Source organism: Artemia sp. Qi Xiang Cuo, chromosome 14, assembly GCF_049724085.1.
Source record: "Artemia sp. Qi Xiang Cuo chromosome 14, ASM4972408v1, whole genome shotgun sequence".
Classification (NCBI taxonomy): domain Eukaryota; kingdom Metazoa; phylum Arthropoda; class Branchiopoda; order Anostraca; family Artemiidae; genus Artemia; species Artemia sp. Qi Xiang Cuo.
In genome coordinates, this window is record NC_142807.1 from 63109135 (window position 1) to 63130566 (window position 21432).

At 35.5% G+C, this 21432-nt stretch overlaps 1 long non-coding RNA gene across 2 annotated transcripts; it reads right to left on the reverse strand.

The window, feature by feature from the left end:
• Positions 1 to 2180: 2180 nt before the first annotated feature.
• LOC148944741 (uncharacterized) lies at positions 2181 to 12829 on the reverse strand. Of its 2 annotated transcripts, none has more exons than XR_016142808.1 (2): positions 12715 to 12829; positions 2181 to 2679 (listed from the first exon to the last, which is right to left on the reverse strand). It is a non-coding gene; the product is annotated as an uncharacterized LOC148944741 (long non-coding RNA). The 2 variants fall into 2 exon arrangements; XR_016142809.1 differs by having other exon boundaries at positions 12627 to 12806.
• Between the last annotated feature and the right edge of the window lie 8603 nt (positions 12830 to 21432).

Below are 21432 nucleotides of genomic sequence, written 5' to 3' on the forward strand. Positions count from 1 at the left end.
AAAGGAGAAAATACTTGTACAAGAATTATCTGAGGCGAAAATTATTAGAAAATAAGAACACTATATGGGAAGTGGAGAAAGCACTTAAATATGAGCTTAGGAGGTGGGAGGTATAGACTATGAAAAAAGTTACCGAGGATCTGGAAGATGCAGCTAGACCGCATAATAGTAAAATATTGTACTGGCATGTTAACAAATTGAGAGGGAGTAGTCAATCCTGACTTATCCTAGTTGAAGATAGGAATAGGGCCGCAATTAGCGATAAGGAAAAAAACTAAAGAGAGATGGGCCGACCATTTTGAGAATTTGCTTAACCGAGATAGAGTTGCAGGAAAAGATATACAAAAAAATAAAAAAGTTTGTGATACCTTGGATGTGAAGGAGGATTTATTTTGTGAGGAGAAATTAGCGACAGTACTAAAAGGATTAAAAAATAATAAGGCTCCAGGTGCTGATATGGTGATAAATGAGTTTCTTAAATATAGTGGCTCTGAGGTTAGAAATAAGTTACTGAAGATTATGAATATGATTTTTGAAAAAGGGGAAGTACCTAACGATTTTAGGAAAACCTTAATTAAGCCACTTCATAAGAAAGGTGATAAAAGTGAGTGTGGTAATGATAGAGCAGTAGTCTGGTCTCTGTAGGTAGTAAATTACTTAGTAATATGATTCTTTTTAGACTGAGAGATGCCTAAGACAAAGTTTTAAGAGAAGAACAGTGCGGTTTTAGAAAAGGCAGAGGATGTGTCGACCAAATTTTCACTCTTAGGCTAATAATTAAGAAGTGCCTGAGTTTTCAAACACCATTGGTCCTCAGTTTTATAGATTATGAGCAAGCGTTCGATTCTGTTGATAGAAGAGCTTTAGTAAAGGTTTTATCCTTGTATGGTATACCAGACAAATACATTAAAGTGATTAGTGCTATGTTCGAGAATAACACTGCTGCGGTTAAGGTAGGAAATGAGTTTAATAGCTGGTTTTATATTAAATCAGGAATTAAGCAGGGCTATGTTCTATCCCCATTTATATCGATTATTTTGATGGACTTGGTCTTAAGGAGCACAGCAAAGGCAATGGGAGAACACGGAATCAAATGGGGAGGAAAAAGTCTGCTGGACTTTGATTCTGCTGATGCTTTAAGCATCCTAGATGAAAGTGGGAGCAAAATGAATAAACTTTTAGAGCTTTTGTAAGTTCAGGGTGCTAGAATAGGTTTGAAAATTAATGTTAAGAAGACTAAGTCACTAAGGCTAGGAATAAGTGAAGATGAAAAGATGACGTTAGGTAATGAAAAGATAGATCAGGTGGGCAGCTTCACTTACCTTGGTAGTATTATTAGTAAAGATGGCGGGAGCAGTGAAGATGTTAAAAGTAGAATAGCCAAGGCTCAGGGTGTTTTTTCACAATTAAAAAAAGTTTAGAAGAATAGGAATGTAAGTCTGCAAAACAAGATTAGAATATTAGAAGCTACAGTGGTGACAGTGGTCAAATATGGCTCTGAAGTAAGGACGCTCCGAAAAGAGGATGAAGATTTTCTAGATGTTTTCCAGAGAAATTGCTAAAGGATTTTTCTGGGTACCCGGCTGACTGACCGTATTTCAAACAATAGGCTATACGAAAAATGCAGTTCAATACCGCTCTTTATGGCTATAATGAAAGAAATGTTGAGGTGGCTAGGGCAGGTTGTGCGGATGAAGGATGACAGATTGCCGAAGATTGTTCTTTTCGGCCAACCGTCTAGGACTAAACGGAAAGCAGGTCGTCCTCGTCTGGGGTGGGAGGACGTCATAAAGAAAGATTTAAAGTAAATGGGAACTTCGTGGGCGGGTGTAAAAAGGGAGGCTTTGAATAGATTGGGATGGAGGAGGAGCGTGCATAGCAGTGTTGGCCTCAGGCGGCTTAGTGCTGCGCTGAGTTGTTAGTAGTAGTAGTAGTAAACATATTCTCAAAATGTTGCACTTGTTCGCAATGCTTAAAACAGACATGTGCACAGTTCTTTTTAGAAAATTAAGTTCCCCGAAACTAAAATTAACGATTTGTATTTCGCGTAAGTTTGTGCATTTTTAATTGTTATTCTGTGGGGAGATTTTGAAGAAATCAGTTTTCTTTTTTTAAAATTCAGTCATAGTAAAAGCACTGCTTGTGCATCATAAATCCAAAGAATATAAGTAAAAATGTTATTATGTATATTCTCTTCTATTGGAAAATAGAATAAAAAAAAACAAAAAACTATTAACAATAAATTTTGATTCAATCCATTTGACGTATTCCTTAAAGTGGCCGTTTTCTGACTAAGCACTCATGCCTATGTTTAACCAAGGATCTCCAAGGATTTCTTCCACACTTGGTCTGATTATCCTCGTCAGTTGCAAACACCAGCGAACTAAATTACCAGCCAATTCGTGAAGCATTCCTATTCATTAATTTCAAGTCAACCACGCGTTTAGCTTCAAAAGAACGTCGCCCGTTATCAAATGGTGGTTTCTTGTTGCTGTCAGTACTTTTCCTAAAGCACCTTCTCCAAGCTCCGTACTAGTTAGAGAATACTCCTCACAAAACTTTTCCAAATCTGTCTCTAAAGCATAGAATTCTTGGTCATTTTGCTGGAAACAATGCTCATTCTCTATGTCTTCGCTCAATTTTCTCCAAAACAGAAGTCTAAAATTTCTTACATCATTCCTAGAAGAAAAAATAACAAAATCAGTTTAATAAACAAGAAGCAAGGATTTAAGGAACCTTAAATCCAAAAATAATCGACATTTTAATCACAAGGCCTTTTTCACACGGACAGTTAGCAAGCTTGACGCACAACCAGGATTGCCACCCGGTGAAAGAAGAAAAAACACTAGATTTCACTTATTTATTGGTTGATTTAGTGATTTTCTTCAACAATCTAGTGATTTCTGTGTTGATTTAGTTATTGTTTTGTTTTGACAACATACAAAATCACTAGAAGTGGATACCCTGCGCACTACCAACAGTTAGGATCAAACCCCAGGCATCAGATTGCCAAGCACGGATCAATACACTGCGATACCACAGTACCCCGTTGCCATAAAAATAAATAAGCAAAACTAATTAGTTTAACTTGACAACACTTTGACACCTTCAAAGGAAAGCTACACCTTCTTCAGCTGTTTAATACCATATATTTTTAGCTGATTTTTTGCTGATTTCTCTTGCCCCCACACGTTTCTTTTGATTTTAAATGGCACCCAGAACTACCAAAAACTATGTCCCTTCCTTTTCCCAATTTCAATGATTTTTGTTTGTACATCCCAGTTTCTTGTGATTTGCCTATTTTTCTTGATTACCATTTCAGCCAATTTGGAAATTCACAGAAATGTGGATTGGATTCTAGTGTGGGAGTCTGCGTCGAGCTTAAATTTGTAATTATCACAAGCATTGCTCATCAGGGGGTGCAATTTGCTATAAGGCAGGGGGGGGAGCATTTGCCGCCCAGGCACCAGTTCTTAAAAAAAGCCAAATGTTGAGGTCTTTTCCATAAAGACATTGAGTTCCCGATTTTTTAAAGATATATATTACTTTGTAAGTTTCCGTTTAACCAACTAAAACAATTTCACGTCAATTATTTTATCATTTCATCATTTTCTTCTTTTTATCATTCATTCATTCACTTAATTTTCACCTTCCTTGGTACTTCAACATTTTTGCAATATTATACACATACACACTATATAATATTAATATTGTATAAGTACGTTTCTTATTGAGTATTACATTAGTGCATCGTGGTATATCCTTGCAAATGAAAAAGTTTTAAAAAACAGAGAGTTAAAGGGTTGGGCATTGTGACACTAATATAATATTATACTAATATAATATACTATTTTATTGGCTGAATTAAACACTTGCTCATAATCTACATGGCTAATAACTAAAGGGGTCTGATGATTGAGCCACTTCTCAATTATTAGTCTAAGAATAAAAATTTGGTTGATGAATTTTCACCCATTTCAAAATCATACTGTTCTTCTTTTAAAGCTTTATCTGCAGCATCTTTAAGTCTAAAGAGTATCACCAAATTCAGTAATATGCTTCTTACAGTAGCCAAGCTCATGCCTCTACAATTACCACACTCACTCTTTTCATCTCACTCTTTTCACTCTTTTCATCTCACTCACTCTTTTCATTTAATTAAAGTTTTCGTAAAATCACTTCGTACTTCCTCTTTTTGAAAAATCATATTCATGATATTCAGTAATTTGTCTCTAACTTCATCATCACTGTATTTAAGAAAACAGACTGACCACACTATCAGCACCTGGAGCCTTATTAGTTTTAAATTCTTTTATGGTATTTGTATGATATACCCACTACCAGTGAAGTTAGGTTAATCCTAATAATATATACCAAGCATGATAAAAATATAATACTTTAGAAACAAATTTGGGCTATATATTTGCACATCAGGGGGGAGGGGTACAGTACACCAGGTCTGCATGCAAAATGGGTTAGCTACAATTAATCTGCATATTATGAAGCAAGAAGATAATTTCTTAAACCACATTGGCCTGACATCACATAAAGAAAGAAAAACGAGAAAAAATGGGGTTTTTATAGGCCAAATGAAGATACTGAAAAAACAAAGCGAATGTTTCGAGAGGACGTTTCGAGAGAGGCGTTTGTCCTCTCGAAATATTCGCTTTGTTTTTTCAGTATCTTCATTTAGCCTATAAAAACCCCACTTTTGCTCGTTTTTCTTTCTTTATGTGATGAAGCAAGAATTGTTTTCTGACTTCACACTGTCCAAATACTTTACCCCCCCCCCCTAATGTAAAAATCTATAGCCAAACTATATATTTCCCATCTATTCTGTCACTGCTCTTTGTCTTTTCTCGCGCTAAGGTGAAACAAACTAGCAAAAGAAACTGGTTCAAGTTCAGAATACAGGAAATACATTGTATTTCTCTGGTTTTTACGGCCCTGAAGAAAAATGGGTCTTCTTGGTTTATTCTGAATCTTAAAAAACTAAACGAAAGCACTAAATATTACCATTTTGAAATGCAAAGTGTTCAGTCTGCAGTTCTTTTAATGACAAAAATTGTTATATAACCTCTGTTGACATTGTCAATTTTTATTATTCATACCCTGATGATTTTGATGATCAAATGTAGCTTTGTTTTGAAGTAGATTGTTGTTCTGCTTTTACATCTATGCCAAACAGTTTATCATCTGCCCCAAGGGTTCTTACAAAACTTATGAAACCCCTTTTCTCCCTACTTTGACAAAAAGGGTCTTGGTTTCTTGTTTATTTGCATCATTGTCTCCTTCTCGGAAGGTCATATTTAGAATGCCAAAACAATGTTTATGAAACAGTAAAATTACTGTTAGAGCTGAGGTTTGTGATTCACCCAGGAAAGTCAGTTCTTATTTCAAGTCAACAAATAGAATTTCTAGGTTTTATGCTATATTCGTAGTCAATGCCAGAAAGAAATATTTAAAAAAGTTATACATTTGGTTTCAAAAATTCTTAGTCAAGAATTGACTACGATTCAAGAATTGACCAAAACTCTAGGCATTCTTGTTTTAACATTCCCAGCAGTGGAATTAGGGCTTTTATATTACTGGAAAGCGGAATTGGTTGAAAACTCAAGCATTAGAGTACACAAGGGGTAATTTTTCAGCAAGGCTAACTTTAACATCCTATGTATATTAGGAACTGCAACAGTGGTTGGATATTACCAATCATGCTTCTAAAGCAATTGAGCATAGATCAATTGACAAATATTTGTGTAGTGATGTATCAAAACTAGGTTGGACACTTGTGGATGAATATTCCATGAACATAGCCACAGGTGAAAGGTCCTCAAAAGAGAAGCAATTTGACATCAATGTTTTAGAAACATAGGCTGTTTATCTGGGATTAAAATATTTTACTCAGGATATTAAAGGCATCCATGTCCAGCTGCATTCTGACAATGTAACCACAGTAGCTTACATAAATAAAATGGGAGGATCAAAATCTGAGTTTTGTTTTGCAAATAAGGTCTGGTAGCTGGTATTGCAGGACAAAGGGTGGATATCTGCAGAACATGTGCCTGGAGTTGCTAATATTGCAGATAAAAAGCATTTCCCCCCTCCCAGCCCAAGATCCTCCCTCCCAAAACTTAGGAATTTACCTTAAAATTACTCCTACTACCCCCTTTGAAATAAAAAAGATTACTGCAATAAGAGTCGCAATTTTCAAATTGATAAAATCAATGTTCTCTCTTAATATTAACCATGATGGATCTCTGCTAATAGCTGTCCAAGATCAGAAATCAACAGACACAATAATTAACCTAAAATCCCTTCTGAATACCCCAATTTATGCAACTAAATGGAACCCAAAACAATCACCAACAAAAATAGTAGTTTATAATGTTCCCCCAAATATATCCATTCAGGAGTTAAAAAAAGGGCTCTCAGGTAGGGCTGGCAACACAATACCAGTTGAAGATGTTACCCAACTTGGTAAACCTAACTTTAATGGCCAAAAAACAAGTAGATCCTTCTTATTTACACTGAAGGAAAAAATTAATATCCCAGAAAAGTTATTCCTATTTGGGCAAATCAAACCACACAATGAATACAAACCTAAGCCTATCCAGTGTCAGAAGTGTCTCAAACTGGGACACACAACAAACAAATGCAATGAAATTCTCTTAGAGTGCAGTAATTGTAAAGCATACCATCCTAAATATTTGACAACTTGCAACAACACACATCCTACATGTATCAATTGCAAAGGCCCAGATGAATCTACAAATGAATCACTATGCCCTGCATATAAGAAAAGAGCTCTAACACTCCAAATAGCAACAGAGAAGGCTATTTGGAAAAAATATCAACAGAGAAGGCTATATTAAAAAATATCATTATTTGTGGAGATTTCAATGCCCACAGCCTTTTGTGGGGGAATAAACCAGCAAATAAAGCTGGTAAATTGATTGTGTATATGACTTCGAATAATAATGAATTAGCTGTTGCCACCCCACCAAACCTGAATACTTATTTCAACCCCAAAAGTGGCAGATTCTCCACAATTGACCTACAAATTGTGTCATTAAATATTTTGAATAAAATTTATATAAATAAAATTGATAGTCTATGTACTAACCACTTTGCTATAGTGTGCTCCCTAAATGAACCTGCTGAAACTCTACCACATACCTCCAAATATATCAACACTAAAGCAAATTGGTCTATGTTCCAAAATAAGCTAAATGATGAAATCACAAGTTTCACCCAAAATTCATACATTTCGAACACAACAGTTGACACAAATGCTGAAGTATTGACATCTTTACTAATAAATACAGCTAATCATGCTATCCCCAGGACAACACCTAAGAAAACCTACCCTAAACACATTCCTAAAGCATGGTGGACAAATGAGTGCCAAAATAAATGGAGAATAAAAAAGGCAGCTAGGACAGAATTCATAAAAAAACCATCACCTACTGCATATTTCAAAAAATTAAAAGCAGAATCTAATCTATAAAGGATTATAATAGATGCTAAGTATAATTACAGGAATAATTTTACAAATAATCTCTCCCGAGAAACACATGAGCCAATTATACATAAAGTCATAAGCCAAATCAGTGGGAAAACGCTTACCCCCAACCCACTCCAGTATGAGCTTATACATAATAATACCCATTATGACAATGATAATGAAAAAGCTAAGCTATTTGCAACTCTTTTTGTTAATAAGCTAACATCAAATAATCGAAGCAAAATGTCCCCAATTCCTATGAACCCAAGTTACCAACCACACCCAGTATCCGAGTATATAACTAGTCCATTTTCAATCCAGGAAATGAATAATGCAATACATCATATTAGGACCAAAACTAGCGGCAGCTATGACAATATACACCCTACATGGATAAAGAATCTCACCCCTTCATACAAACAAGAACTGCTAAATTGTTATAATCATGCTTGGACATCTTCTATGTTCCCCAATATATGGAAATGTTCGTCCCTCCTACCAATCCTAAAGAAAAATAAACCCAAAGATAACCCTGAGTCCTATAGGCCCATAATGATTATTCCTGTGATGGGGAAAATAATGGAGAAAATGATCTATCACAGACTCCTCTGGTTTGTTGAAAAATCAATATGATCCCTCACACTCAAACTGGATTCAGGAAACACCACTCCTCAACAGATGCTTTCATTCTGCTAACAAATGCAATAAATGAGTCATTCTAAAAAAATGTCCTAGTTGCAGCTTTCCTAGATTTTGAAGGGGCATATGACAATGTGAACCACCAAATCCTTGTAAACAAACTTACAAACCTTGGACTACCCCCCAAGCTAGTATCTCTTATAAAATCCTTCATAGAAGTGCGAAGTTTCATTGTTTGTGTTGGTTCAGCCTCTTCACCCCAAAAGACAACAACCAAAGGCCTACCTCAGGGAACATTCCTCAGTTGCCTCATGTTTGCCCTATATCTCTGGGACCTGAACCTACCCCACACGAATCTACAATATGCTGACGATCTGGTGCTATGGTCATCTGGCAACACCTTTGAGATAGCACAGTCAAATCTGCAAAAGTCACTTGTCCGATTTTAAAAATTCTCTCAGCATTCAAATTTACCAGTTGCACCTACTTAGCCAAAAATAATCCAACTTTACCGAAAGTGAAACTATTCTAGAGCAAAACTAAATCTAAATAAAACAACAGTTCCTGAAGATCATCATATCAACTATCTAGGTCTGATGCTTGACCAAAAACATAATTTCAACCTCCACATTTCAAACACAAGAAAAAAATGCTATAGAAAAACAAGTATACTAAAAAGACTTCTTTCCACACCCTGGGGCTGTAAGGAGAAAACCTTACTCCAGTTTTATAAATCACATATAAGACCCCATATTGACTATGGGCTCATCGTATATGGTGCATATACAAAGACCCAGATGCAAAAAATTGAAACAACACAAAATGGTATAATATGACTCATATTTGGTCTTAGGAAACCCACAAGCACCAAGTTTCTGCTTATGGAGAGTGGATTAACAACAATAAGGGAGAGACATAGCTTTCTCTTGACAAAACATCTTACAAAAATTGAATCAAATAGCTCACACACCCTACATAATTGGTTAAGAAATCCAGCCATGTATAGAGGCATTGCAGATGAGTATGCCAACATTCAGAAGAAGTTCCCTGCACCAGCAAAGTCTATTGCACCCACTTTCCCCCAATTACCCTCCATGGAATTGGTCAAGTCCCATAATAAATACTAATTTCTCAAGGTGGACTAAAGATTTAACCCCCATCGCTTTTGTCCAGAAAAAATTTGCTGAACTTAATACAATTACCTATAAAACCATTTCCAAATATTTGTTCATGGGTCCAAAATGAATGAGAAGGTAGCAACTAGTGCTTTCCTTCCTCACCTGAAAATTGCAATGGGAGAGAGATTATATAATAATTTATCTATAATGTCAGCTGAGTTAAATGTCATAATCATGGCTTTAGAACATATTAAGGAAAACCAACCTTTGATTGCAAGTTCAAATAACATTATTGTATATTCCGACTCTTTATCCAGCCTTGAGTTGCTGGCCTCAGCTCCTCAGTATAAGTTGGACATTGACACTTATCATTGTCTCAGTATTATAGATGATCTTGCTTCAATTGGCATAAAAACTTATTTTCAGTATATTCCTAACCACTCTGGTATAAGTGCTGATCATCAGGTTGATGAAATACCAAAAAATGATATAAGTTTTGACAAACCATGTGGGAGAACAATCCCGATTAGAGATATTTATCGATGGAGACTAACGGATACTAATTTTGATCCGATTAATCCTCTCCTTTACCCATTACCCAATAAGTATTTTTCTAAAATTTATCACAGAATTTGTTCTGGAAAAAATGGACTAAATTTTCTTGCATTCTCATATAAGTTTTCTAATTCAAATGGTTCAATTCCCCTGTCCCCTCTTTGCAGGCATTGTAATATGAATAATGAAGCAATTGACCATTGCCTATTTGAATGTAATATACTGACGTCTGCACAACATAGCTTGCTCTGCAAACTGTTAAAATGCTTGAAACACCACAAAATCTCACTATCAGCCAAGAGCCTAGCCAACTATACCTGCACACAGAGCATAGAAATCGACATCTATCAACTCATAATTGAACTCCTAGAGTCGAAAGATCTACTGAAAGATATCTGAAAATATCTAATAATCATGAGGCAATCAAGCCAGTAGCTCTGTAGCCCACAGAGTGAAGCAAAAGGAAAAGGGCTAAATAGTATCACTGAAAAGCCCACCTGCTGTTAAATAGAAGAAGAGAAGACAAACTAAAGAAGAGACACATCAAACTAAAGAAAACCTTGGCAGCCTTGGAATATTAGGCAGTGTTATTGAATTTCAATATATACCTAGTCACCTAGGTATAGAAGGAAATGAAAAAGCAGACAATATAGCAAAGTAAGGAGCAAAAAGCCAAATGGAACCAGTGAAACCTCTAACTATAAGGCACATAACTAGATTGCAACTGAAACACTACCCAAATTAAAGCCATCAAATCTATCCCCCTTTTCAACCAGGATGTAATCAGTCTGGTTTCATCGCCTGTGTACAAATACAGCTAACTTCAACCACCATTCTTTCTCATATAAAATTAAGCAGCCAAATGGAGAAGTTGCCAGTAGCCCATTTTGCAGGTACTGTAATACCAAAGAAGAAACCCCTGAGCACTTACTACTGAAATGTAAAATGGTGGAAAGAAAACAAGTGAATTTCCTCAATTTGACAGATAAACTAGGACTGAATTCAAACCCACTGACAGATGTAAAAACTTTAACCCAATTTTCAAAAAGATATTTTTTCATACATGCTTTCAAACTGTTAGTGGAGCTAAACCTACAACACCATATATAGCTGTCAATTTATGCTGACTTATTGAATTGGGTAAACCCTACTATGGTTATACCACATTTTTTACCTAATTAGCTACTCTATATGTTTACATGTTCATCCATATTTTACAATTACGCCGTTTACTATAATTAATAAATAAAAACTTTCCGAAAAATAAGTTTTTCAAAGAAAAGTAAAGGCCATTTTAAACTTAAGCTCAGGAGATGCAAATACCTGTTAAAATTCCAACTCAAAACGACCAGATATTACTATTAAAGAATAAATGAAACTCAAAACGAACAGAAATTAAATAAACAATCATAGCAAAAAAACATACAACAAATAATAATATAAATGAATAAATAGATCTTAAAGTGAGTAATCCTTAGATTGAATATGAAAATCAAGCTTAAAACGAAAACAAATATTTTGCTATTAAAGCATAAATGAAACTTAAAACGAACAGAAATTAAATAAACAATCAATGTGAACAAACATACAATATATACTACTGTAAATAAATAAATAAATCTTAAAACGAGTGAAACTTAAATTGAATATGCAAATCAAGTTTGAATCGAATAAAAATAACTATAAACAAGAGTTTGGGTATTACCTCACTGCAGAAGCCTAAAACCTACTACGTCGTTTGCGCTGTACCAAAAACGAAGTATATTGCAAATGTTTTATTTTGTACTCAATATTAAAGATAAATATTAAATTACAGTAAAATTTTGAACTGATGAGCTTTTAGCAATTAATATCATTATGCATCAAATATTCAGTTTAATTTATTAGTTCTTTTCAAGATTAGTCAAGACAAATATAGTTTGACTACAAAAAAAATTTGGATACTGCCCCCTTCTTTAACTGTAAAAACCTAAAGCCTTCTGCGTCATTGGTGCTTCACTGAAAACGAATTACTCGTATATTACAAATTTATTATTTTCCAGTTCTTACAGCATTGAAAATGAAAGTAAAATTACAGTGAAAAAAATCTTGAACTGATGGATCTTTCAACAATTAATATCATTATATATCTAATATTTAATTTGATTTTGTTTATGCTTTCCAAGACTGTACAAAAGTTTTGCCATTTTTTTTAACTCTGCCATTTTTTCTAACTAATTGTGTTGGTTTGTTATGAAAACATTTTATGGGTTCTAGGCATTTCTATTTGAGCGGAAAACTGCACCTCAAACTTTGTGGAGCATGCATTTTCTTGCATGAAACACCAAAATGTAATAAAATGTCAAGTTTCGGATTGTTCCACCACTCGCAAGCAAGTATAATTATTGAATTATGAAAGAGAATAAAAAAGTATCAAATGGCATTTTCACTTTCATCCTAGCTAAATTATATGGTCTACTAAAAATTTAATAATACCTTTGGGATCCCTTTCAGGGTTCAAAATGAAATTAGCCCCAGAAGCAATTATTGAATTATGAAAGAACATAAAAAAAGGCATCAAATGAAATTTCCACTTTCATCTTAGTTAAATTATAAGGCCACTGCAAATTTACTCACCCCACCCCCCTAATGTGCAAATATACCCTAAATTGTATTATAGGCTACCCTGAATTGTCAACAGCAAAGTTTCAAATTGCAAAATTCAGTGCTAGCCTATTTTTGTTGATGGCGTTTGAAAACTTGAAATGGTTTATAATTCAACTCCAAAAATCAACTTAGCTATGTGGACTACTGAAAAATTGATAGCCTACCCAATAGGCAGTGACCAGTCAGCCAAAGGTCCAGTAGCCTGGGCTAGGGCCTACCTAATTTGGAGTCAAAATTAAAAGCTGTAAACACCTAAATAGTTTATCCATCATTTGTTAACAAAGTATCTAGACTTCGTAAGAGTCACTAAATATAGCAATATTTCTCTTTAAAGCCAATGAGTGGCCCTAACCTATGTTGACTAAAGGGGTTTTTCCGCCGTCCAACAGAAAACTGTTAGCTAACATTTTTCCCAACAATTATTTTTCCGTCATCCAACTGAAAATTGTTAGCTAACATTGATAGAAGATTTCTCTAACAAATCGAATGCTTGTTGAAGGAAATTGTTGGGGAATTTAAAGCAAAATATTCAAAAATAAGCAAGATGGGTACTTTTTATGCTTACAATATTGATGGAGAATCGAGGATTGCTCCTATTTATTATTTTTTTTTTTCCTTTCCCCTTTTAGTTTATTAGAAATATCTTTTCTAGTAATCTCATTGAAAAAAAAATCAATTATTTCGTTTAAAAAATAGGAAAACAACGAGATTGTCACGTAGTCATACCAATTTGATATGATCAAAAATCAAACGATTTCACTTATGCAATCAAATTATATTTTCTCTAAGTTGATCCACTTCCTCCATTCATGGGATAACTTATGTAAATGCACTAAACAGTTACTTTAGGACAGCTTAAGCACTGATATTTTATTTTTTTGCCTAAAATCAATGTACTTTGCCAATTAATAAAATGTTTTGTGTCTTTGTTTCACTTATTGGCATTAATAGTTATAATTTTTTTCTATAAGATATGAACGCTTTGAAATATTCTGTTAATTGAATTTCAAAGCTTTGTGTATTATCAATCTGAGATAAAGTCTAAGCAACACTATCTTGGTCAGAATTGTTCTTTGAATTTCCTGCCCAATATCATGTTTCTGCGAATTGTGAGCTAACTATTTCTGTTAGCTAACAATTCCGTTTTCGCTGTCCAAAGACATTTTTGTTAGCTAACATTGTTAGCTAACAATTGAACGGCAGAAAAACCCCTTAAAGCAGCAGCGTAATGGGTGCACACAAGCTGGGGTATAAAAAATTAAACAGGCCGAACAAAATAAGCTACCTAAAATTACCAGATCTTCCGTTTTATTTATTTTCAAATGATAATACTGTAAAAAAGCAATTTTTAAAGAAACTAATATTTCTTTAAACATTTATTCTTTCAATTTAAAAAGAACTATTGACCACAGGGCACAGGTCTTCCACTTAGTTCCACTTCCACTCTCGAATCTTAAAATTCGGGACAAGTCTTAAAAATTCGGGGAGTTTTCGAGGACAAGTCTTCAAGATTCGGGAAAGAAAAATGGAATTTCTTTGCGAAAATTTGGGAGCCAGAATTGGTTTTAGCTTCGTCTTCAGGCTCAAGTAGGGCTTGAATCCGTGCAGTAAATCAAGGCTTTTACAGAGTAAGTCTTAGAGCCAGAGCACGGGATTGGAAACCATAGCTGAAAACACTTATTGCGGTGTTTAAAATAAAAACTTATTTTAAGAAAAATAATGAACACATGTGAACTGTAAATACCAGTAGCAGTTTTTCATTAAGTCATTAATTTCAGTAATTCATTAATAATAATTAAAAACAATATTGTTTGCAGTTTCTAGATAGGTAAAGTAAACAGACAAAATTCAACATATAAGTATGAGGCAACATTAAAACTTAGAACAAACAAGAACTAAATTAAACAAGTGAATTTAAACTTAAATTAAAAGGGGAATTTTGACCACAATTGACATTCATACTGATTCTGAGGTTTAAGGTGTTTACCTCTCCTCCGGAAAATCCCCCAACGGAAAAAACTGGGGTACTTGTTAAGAATCCAGTAAACACGCGAAGAACCGTATCTAGAATTTAATATCCTTTGAAAGTGTTTGAATTTTTTTTTTACAAATTCATGTTGCAGAATTCAGTAATGCATACAAACCAGACGGCGAGTTAATAAAAACGAGTTAAAATAGGAAATAATAAAAAGGAGAAAGTTACAAAAACTTAGAAATCATAGGCAGTGCAATCGCGCTGCCTAATTAAAGAACGATGTTAGCACAATTTATTATTATTATTTTTTTTTTGGGAGGGGGAGGGGTAGACCAGGGCACCTCGTATCGAAGGAGTTGTCGTAGAAACTTCGAAAAGAACTCATTTGAATGAAAATTGGAGTGGCGAGTGCCCTTTTTAATAGTCGAAAGTGATTGGAGGGCAACTAACCCCCCTCTCACGCCCACCTTTCCCCAAACACATCCAATCAAAATTTTGAGATAGCTCTTTTGTTCAACGAGGTTGAGAGTTCTGAAAATTATGTCTTTGAGGATGACACCCTCCCCCCACAGCCGTCAGGGCTAAGGTTTTAAGTTGTGCCCTGGGGCATAAAAGGTTTTCGTAGAAAGTGTTGTCGTAGAAAATTAAAAAGGGGCTCATTCAATTGGAAATTGAAATTGCTAGTGCAGTTTTTAATAGTCGAAAGTGATTGGAAGGTAACTAACACCCCTTCCACGCCCACCATTTATCCAAACACATCCAATCAAAATTTTGAGATAGCCATTTTGTTCAACGTAGTTGAAAATTATTTAAATTAGGTCTTTGAGGATGATAACTCCCTCAGAGCCCTCAAGCGAGGGTTATAAGTTATACCCTGGGGGCATATAAGGTTTTTTCTTGAAAACTTTGTCGTAGAAACTTGAAAAAGGGCGCATTTGGTTGGAAATTCAAAAGGCTAGTGCCCTTTTTAATTATCAAAAGCGATTGGAGGGCAACTAACCCCCCTCCTACGCCCACCTTTTCCCCAAACACATACAATCACAATTTTTACATAGCCATTTTGTTCAACGTAATTGAAAGTTTTGGAAATTAGGTCTCTAAGGATGACACCCTCCCTCAACAGCCCTCAAGGCAAGGGTTGTAAGTTATACCCTGGGGGCATACATGTTTTTTATAGAAAACGCTGTCGAAGAAACTTCAAAAAGGGCTCATTCCACTAGAAATTGAAATTGCTAGTGGGCTTTTTAATAGTCGAAAGTAATTGGAGGGCAACTAACCCCCTATTCACGCCAACCATTTTCCCTAACACATACAATAAAATTTTGTATGATATTCAAAATAAAATTTTGAGATAGCCATTTTTTTCAACGTAGTTGAAAGTTCTGGAAATTATGTCTTTGAGGAAGACAGCCCCCCAGAGCCCTCAGGGCAAGGGTTGTAAGTTATGCCCTGGGGGCATATGAGGTTCTTATAGAAAGCATTGTTGTAAAACTGCAAAAAGGGCTCATTCGATTGAAAATTGAAAGGGCTAGTGCCCTTTTTAATAGTTGAAAGTAATTGGAGGGCAACTAACCCCCCTCTCACACCCACCATGTCTCCAAACACATCCAATCAAAATTTTGAGATATTCATTTTGTTCAACGTAGTTAAAAGTTCTAGAAATTAGGTCATTTAGGATGACAACCCCTCCCCCCCAAAGCCCTCAGGGCAAGGGCTGTAAGTTATACCCTGGGGCATATAAGGTTCTTATAGAAATTGCTGTCGTAGAAACTTCAAAAAGGGCTCATTTGGTTGGAAATTGAAAGGGCTAGTGCCCTTTTTAATGTCGAGAGTGAATGGAGAACAACTAACCACTCTCACGCCAACCAGTTCCCCAAACATATTCAATTAAAATTTTGGGATAGCCATTTTGTTCCACGTAGTGGAAAGCTCTGGAAATTATGATTTTGAGGATGACAAACCCGCAAACCCCTCAGGGCAAGGATTACAAGTTATATCCTGGGGACATATAAGGTTTTTATAGAAAGAATTTGGTAGATACTTCAAAAAGGGCTCATTCAATTGGAAACTGAAAGGGCTAGTGCCCTTTTTAATAGTAGAAAGTGATTGGAGGGCAATTAGCCCCCCTCTCAAGCTCACCATTTCCCCAAAGACATTCAATAAAAATTTGGAAATAGCCATTTTGTTAATCGTAGATGAATGTTCTGGAAATTAGGTCTCTGAGGATGACACTCCCCCCAAAGCCCTCAGGGCTAAAGTTGTAAGCTATGCCCTGGGGGAATATAAGATTTTTTTTTATTAAAGAAAATGGTGTCCTAGGAACTTCAGAAAAGGCTCATTCAATTTGAAATTGAAAGGGCTAGTGCCCTTTTTAAAAGGCCAGTCGAAACTGATTGGAGGGCAACTAACCTTCCTCTCACGCACACCATTTCCCTAAACACATCCTATCAAAATTTGCAGATAGCCATTTTTTTCAACGTAGTTGAAAGTTCTGAATATTATGTCTTTGAGGATGACCCCCCCCCACCCCTTGGGGCAAGGGCTGTAAGTTATGCCCTGGGGGCATATAAGGTTCTTATAGAGCCTTGTAAAAGAACTTCGAAGGGCTAGTACCCTTTTTAATAGTCAAAAGTGATGGGAGGAAAACTAACATCCCTCACACCCTCACCATTTCCCCAAAAACATCCAATGAAAATTTTGGGATAGCCATTTTGGTCAACGTAATTGAAAAGTCCGAAAATTATGTTTTTGAGGATGACACTTCCCCCGTAGCCCTCAGCGCAAGGGTTGTAAGTTATGCCCTAAGGGCATATAAAGTTTTATAGAAAGCGTTATCGTAGAATGTTCGATTCGATTGGAAATTGAAAGCGCTAGTGCCCTATTTAATAGTAGAAAGTGATTGGAGGGCAACTAACGTCCCTCTCAAGCCTACCATTTCCCAAACACATCCCGAACAACAATTTAATAAAAAAACAAGTTTTTACAACTGAAAAAAGTAGCAATATTAAAACGAACACAAAAACTAACATCTGATGGCTCACCGATCAACCTGGCTAAAGTAATAAATTACTAAAGAACAAGAACTTGCTGAAGAAAATAGTATCTAGGAAACTCCAACCATCAAGTTCTTTAAAAATGGAAAACCCACAGAAAATACAGGTGGCAATTCAAAAACCTTAAAAAACCCCCAAAGTTTGAAGCTTAGTAGATATTGTTGTGAGAAATCGGATTTGCTTTATTAATCAAATATCATAGGCAACGCGCCAGCGCTACCTAAGTAAAGAACAATGTGGGCACAATGGGTGTATTTTTTTTCTTGTTCTCCATACGCGGGCACTTCGTATCGAAGGAGTTGTCATAGAAACTTCGAAAAGGGCTCATTCGATTGGAAATGGGATTGGCTAGTGCCCTTTTTATTAGTCGAAAGTGATTGAAGGGCAACTACCCCTCCCCCCTCCACAAACATTCCCCCAAACACATCCAATCAAAATTTTGAGATAGCCATTTTTTTCAGAGTCGTTGATTTCCGGATAGAAAATATGTTTTTGAGGAGGACACTCCCCCAAAACCCTCAGGGCAAGGGTTTTCAGTTATGCCGTGGGGGCATATAAGGTTTTTATAGAAGGCGTTGTCGTAGCAACTTCAAAAGAGGCTCTTTCGATTGGAAATTCAAAAGGCTAGTACCCTTTATAATAGTCGAAAGTGATTAGAGGGCAACTAGCCCCCCACCCCCACCACGCCCATCATTCCCCAAACACATCCAATCAAAATTTATGATAGCCATTTCGTTCAGCGTAGTTGATTTCCAGATAGAAAATATGTTTTTGAGGAGGACACTCCCCCACAACCCTGGGCAAGGGTTTTAACTAATGCCCTAGGGGCATATAAGGTTTTTATAGAAGGCATTGTCGTAAAAACTTCAAAAAATGCTCATTTGATTGGAAATTCAAAGACCCCCCTCTCGCGCCCATCTTTTCCCCAAACACATCCAATCAAAATTTTTAGAAAGCAATTTTATTCAACGTAGTTGAAAGTTTTTGGAATTAGGTCTTTAAGGATGACAACCCCTCCCCCCACAGTCCTCAGGGCAAGGGTTGTAAGTTATGTCCTGGAGGCATATAAAGTTTTTATTGAAAGCATTGTCGTAGAAACTTCAAAAGGGCTCATTGAATTATAAATTGAAAGGGCTAGTGCCTTTTTTAATAGTTGAAAATGATTGGACTACGACTAACGCCCCCCTCACGCCCCCCTCACGCCCACCATTTTCCCATCACATCGACTTAAAATTTAGAGATATCCATTTTGTTCAACGTAGTTGAAAGATCTGGAAATTAGGTCTTTTAGGATAATAACCCCCTCAGATTCCTCAGTGCAAGGGTTTTAAGTTTAATTGAACTGACAATGCACATTCATTTGTATTTTTTCAGTAAAGTGCAAATTTCAGTAAATGTGCATTGTCAGTTTAATATACATATACTGATATTTAGTAATCAAAATATGAAAATTATTTTATTTATTAAAGTTATAAAAGTAAAGACATTTATTTTTTTCAGTAAAGTGCAAACTTTTTCTGGCCTTGGGAAAGCATTGGGGTTTTGCGCCCAACTTGTTATAATTTCTGCTCGTTTTGAGTTTGACTCGGTTATTGATTGTAATTTCTGTTCGTTTTGGGTTTCATTTATTTATCGATGCTGATTTGTGGTAGTTTCGAGCTTGGTAGATTATTTGATTTTATTTTTGCTCATTTTTTGTTTAATGGAATTCCTTACTTTTCTTTGAAAACTTATTTTGTGGAAAAAGGTTTTTTTTAATTAATCTTTGAAAAGACTGCAGTATGAAAAGAAAGCAAATTGTCTGCGTTTAGGAGACAAGCGAAAATGAGAATCTATATGTAGAAACCTGCCGCGTGCCAAGTGCCAGGACCTGGTGGCTGGTAACTGTAAAAATATTTGTTTATATTTCAACAACGGATTACAACAATCCAAACCTTAAAATGGAAAACCAAAAGTTTGAAGCTTAGTAGACATCATTGTTAGAAATCGGACTTTTTTAATAATCAAATATCTTTGAAAAGACCGCAATACGAAAACACAGCAAATTGTCTCAAGTTGTCTGCGGTTAGAAGACAAGCGACAATGAGAATCCATATATAGAAGCCTGCCAGGGCCCGGGATATATATATAAATATATATATATATATATATATATATATATATATATATATATATATATATATATATATATATATATATATATATATATATATATATATATATATATATATATATATATATATATATATATATATATATATATATATATATATATATATATATATATATATATATATATATATATATATATATATATATATATATATATATATATATATATATATATATATATATATATATATATATATATATATATATATTGTTGGGGTTGCACCCCTGTTTCTTTCGTTTTCTTAATTACATTTGCTTATAGGATAATTTGCAAAAGACAGGTTAAATTTTCGTTGCTAAGTTAGAGGTGTTGCAATAAGTAAGCTTTGAAGTAAGTTTTATTTTTGTACTTCCTGGTTGGGAGTCATTGAAAGATAAAGCTATGAGGTAAAAATGGGTTTGAAGGGGGATGGAGCTGATTGGCTAGGCCAAGCGAAGGTCCACCCCTATGAACAGTTGTGCACAAAATTTTATTTTGTTTTAGTGTGCGTTTAAACCCAGTTCGGGGAGATATATTTATGTGGAATTATTCTGACCCTTTTGGAAGAATACAAGTAAGGTATTTTCTACAAACTGTTTAATAGTTTCTGTAACCCAGGCAGGGTAGGAATAGAGCTACGAGGAGGCTTGACAAGAGGTTATTGACAGGGAGGTTTGTTACCTCCAAGGAGAGAGCTAAGAGATTTTCTAGCCGTAACCCAAGGCGGGTACACTTGGCTTAGAAAGTGGCCATTTGACCACTCGATCGCGTTATTATACCCTGGGACAGGGTATACCGTAAATCGGGTAGTACCAAACCCGATATTTGTAGAACCGGTGTGGTAGACGCGGCATCACATTATATTTTGGGGCCGGGGCTTTCCCCTCCAATAAGTGGTGACACCCGTATATTACCACGCCAGTGGCGTTGTGGCCTACCGGTATAAGATAGGTAGCTATCACCACGAACATTGGTGGAAGCAACAAAGGTCCTATCAGTAAACCTGATAGATACGGAACCGTTGGGGTAAGAGTGGTAATCCCACTAACATTTGGGCCGGCAAGGGGTTCTCCCCCTTGAGTAAGTGGCATAGCAACCTCTTTGCGCCATTTTTGCACTAATAAGTGGTGACCCCCGTACTAAACACCCCAATAAGTGGTGGCAGCAAGAAAAAGAGCTATCAACAGCACTGATAGTAAAAGAATTTTGCGTTTTCGAAGAGACTAGCTGAGTTAGCCTACATAGTGATAGTAGCCTATTGTGATTACATATAAAGAGAAAGAAATACGGAATCATTATGAGCTGTGCCTTGTTAGATCATAATTGAAAAATTTACGAATCAATTTATCGCGCAACTAATTAGTGTGAAAAAATATAGACTAATTGAGACGCAGCAATTTTTTGCGATAGACCGGAAGTTACATGGGTGAGAGAATTTTTATTTAGACTGAAGAGGTAATTTCAGTTAACGAAATTTTGAAATTATATCGAACAGAGATGAGATTAACTCAAGACCGAGAAGGGCCAGTGAAGCCCATAGAACAAGTAGGAAAATAGAAAGAAAGGCAAATATGGAGGCCTTTGAGGGAGAGCACTGAGAATATAAGGAAAAAATCCAGGCTGAGAAAGATGAAATTAGAAAAAATAGAAAAGATGACGAAAGGGCTAGAGTAGCCTATAAAGAAAGAGACAATACGGATAGAGAACGAACATATTCAGAAAATGAATTAAGAAGAAATAATGACAGACGGAGTTTTGAAATAATGTCGGACAGAGATAAGATTAACTCA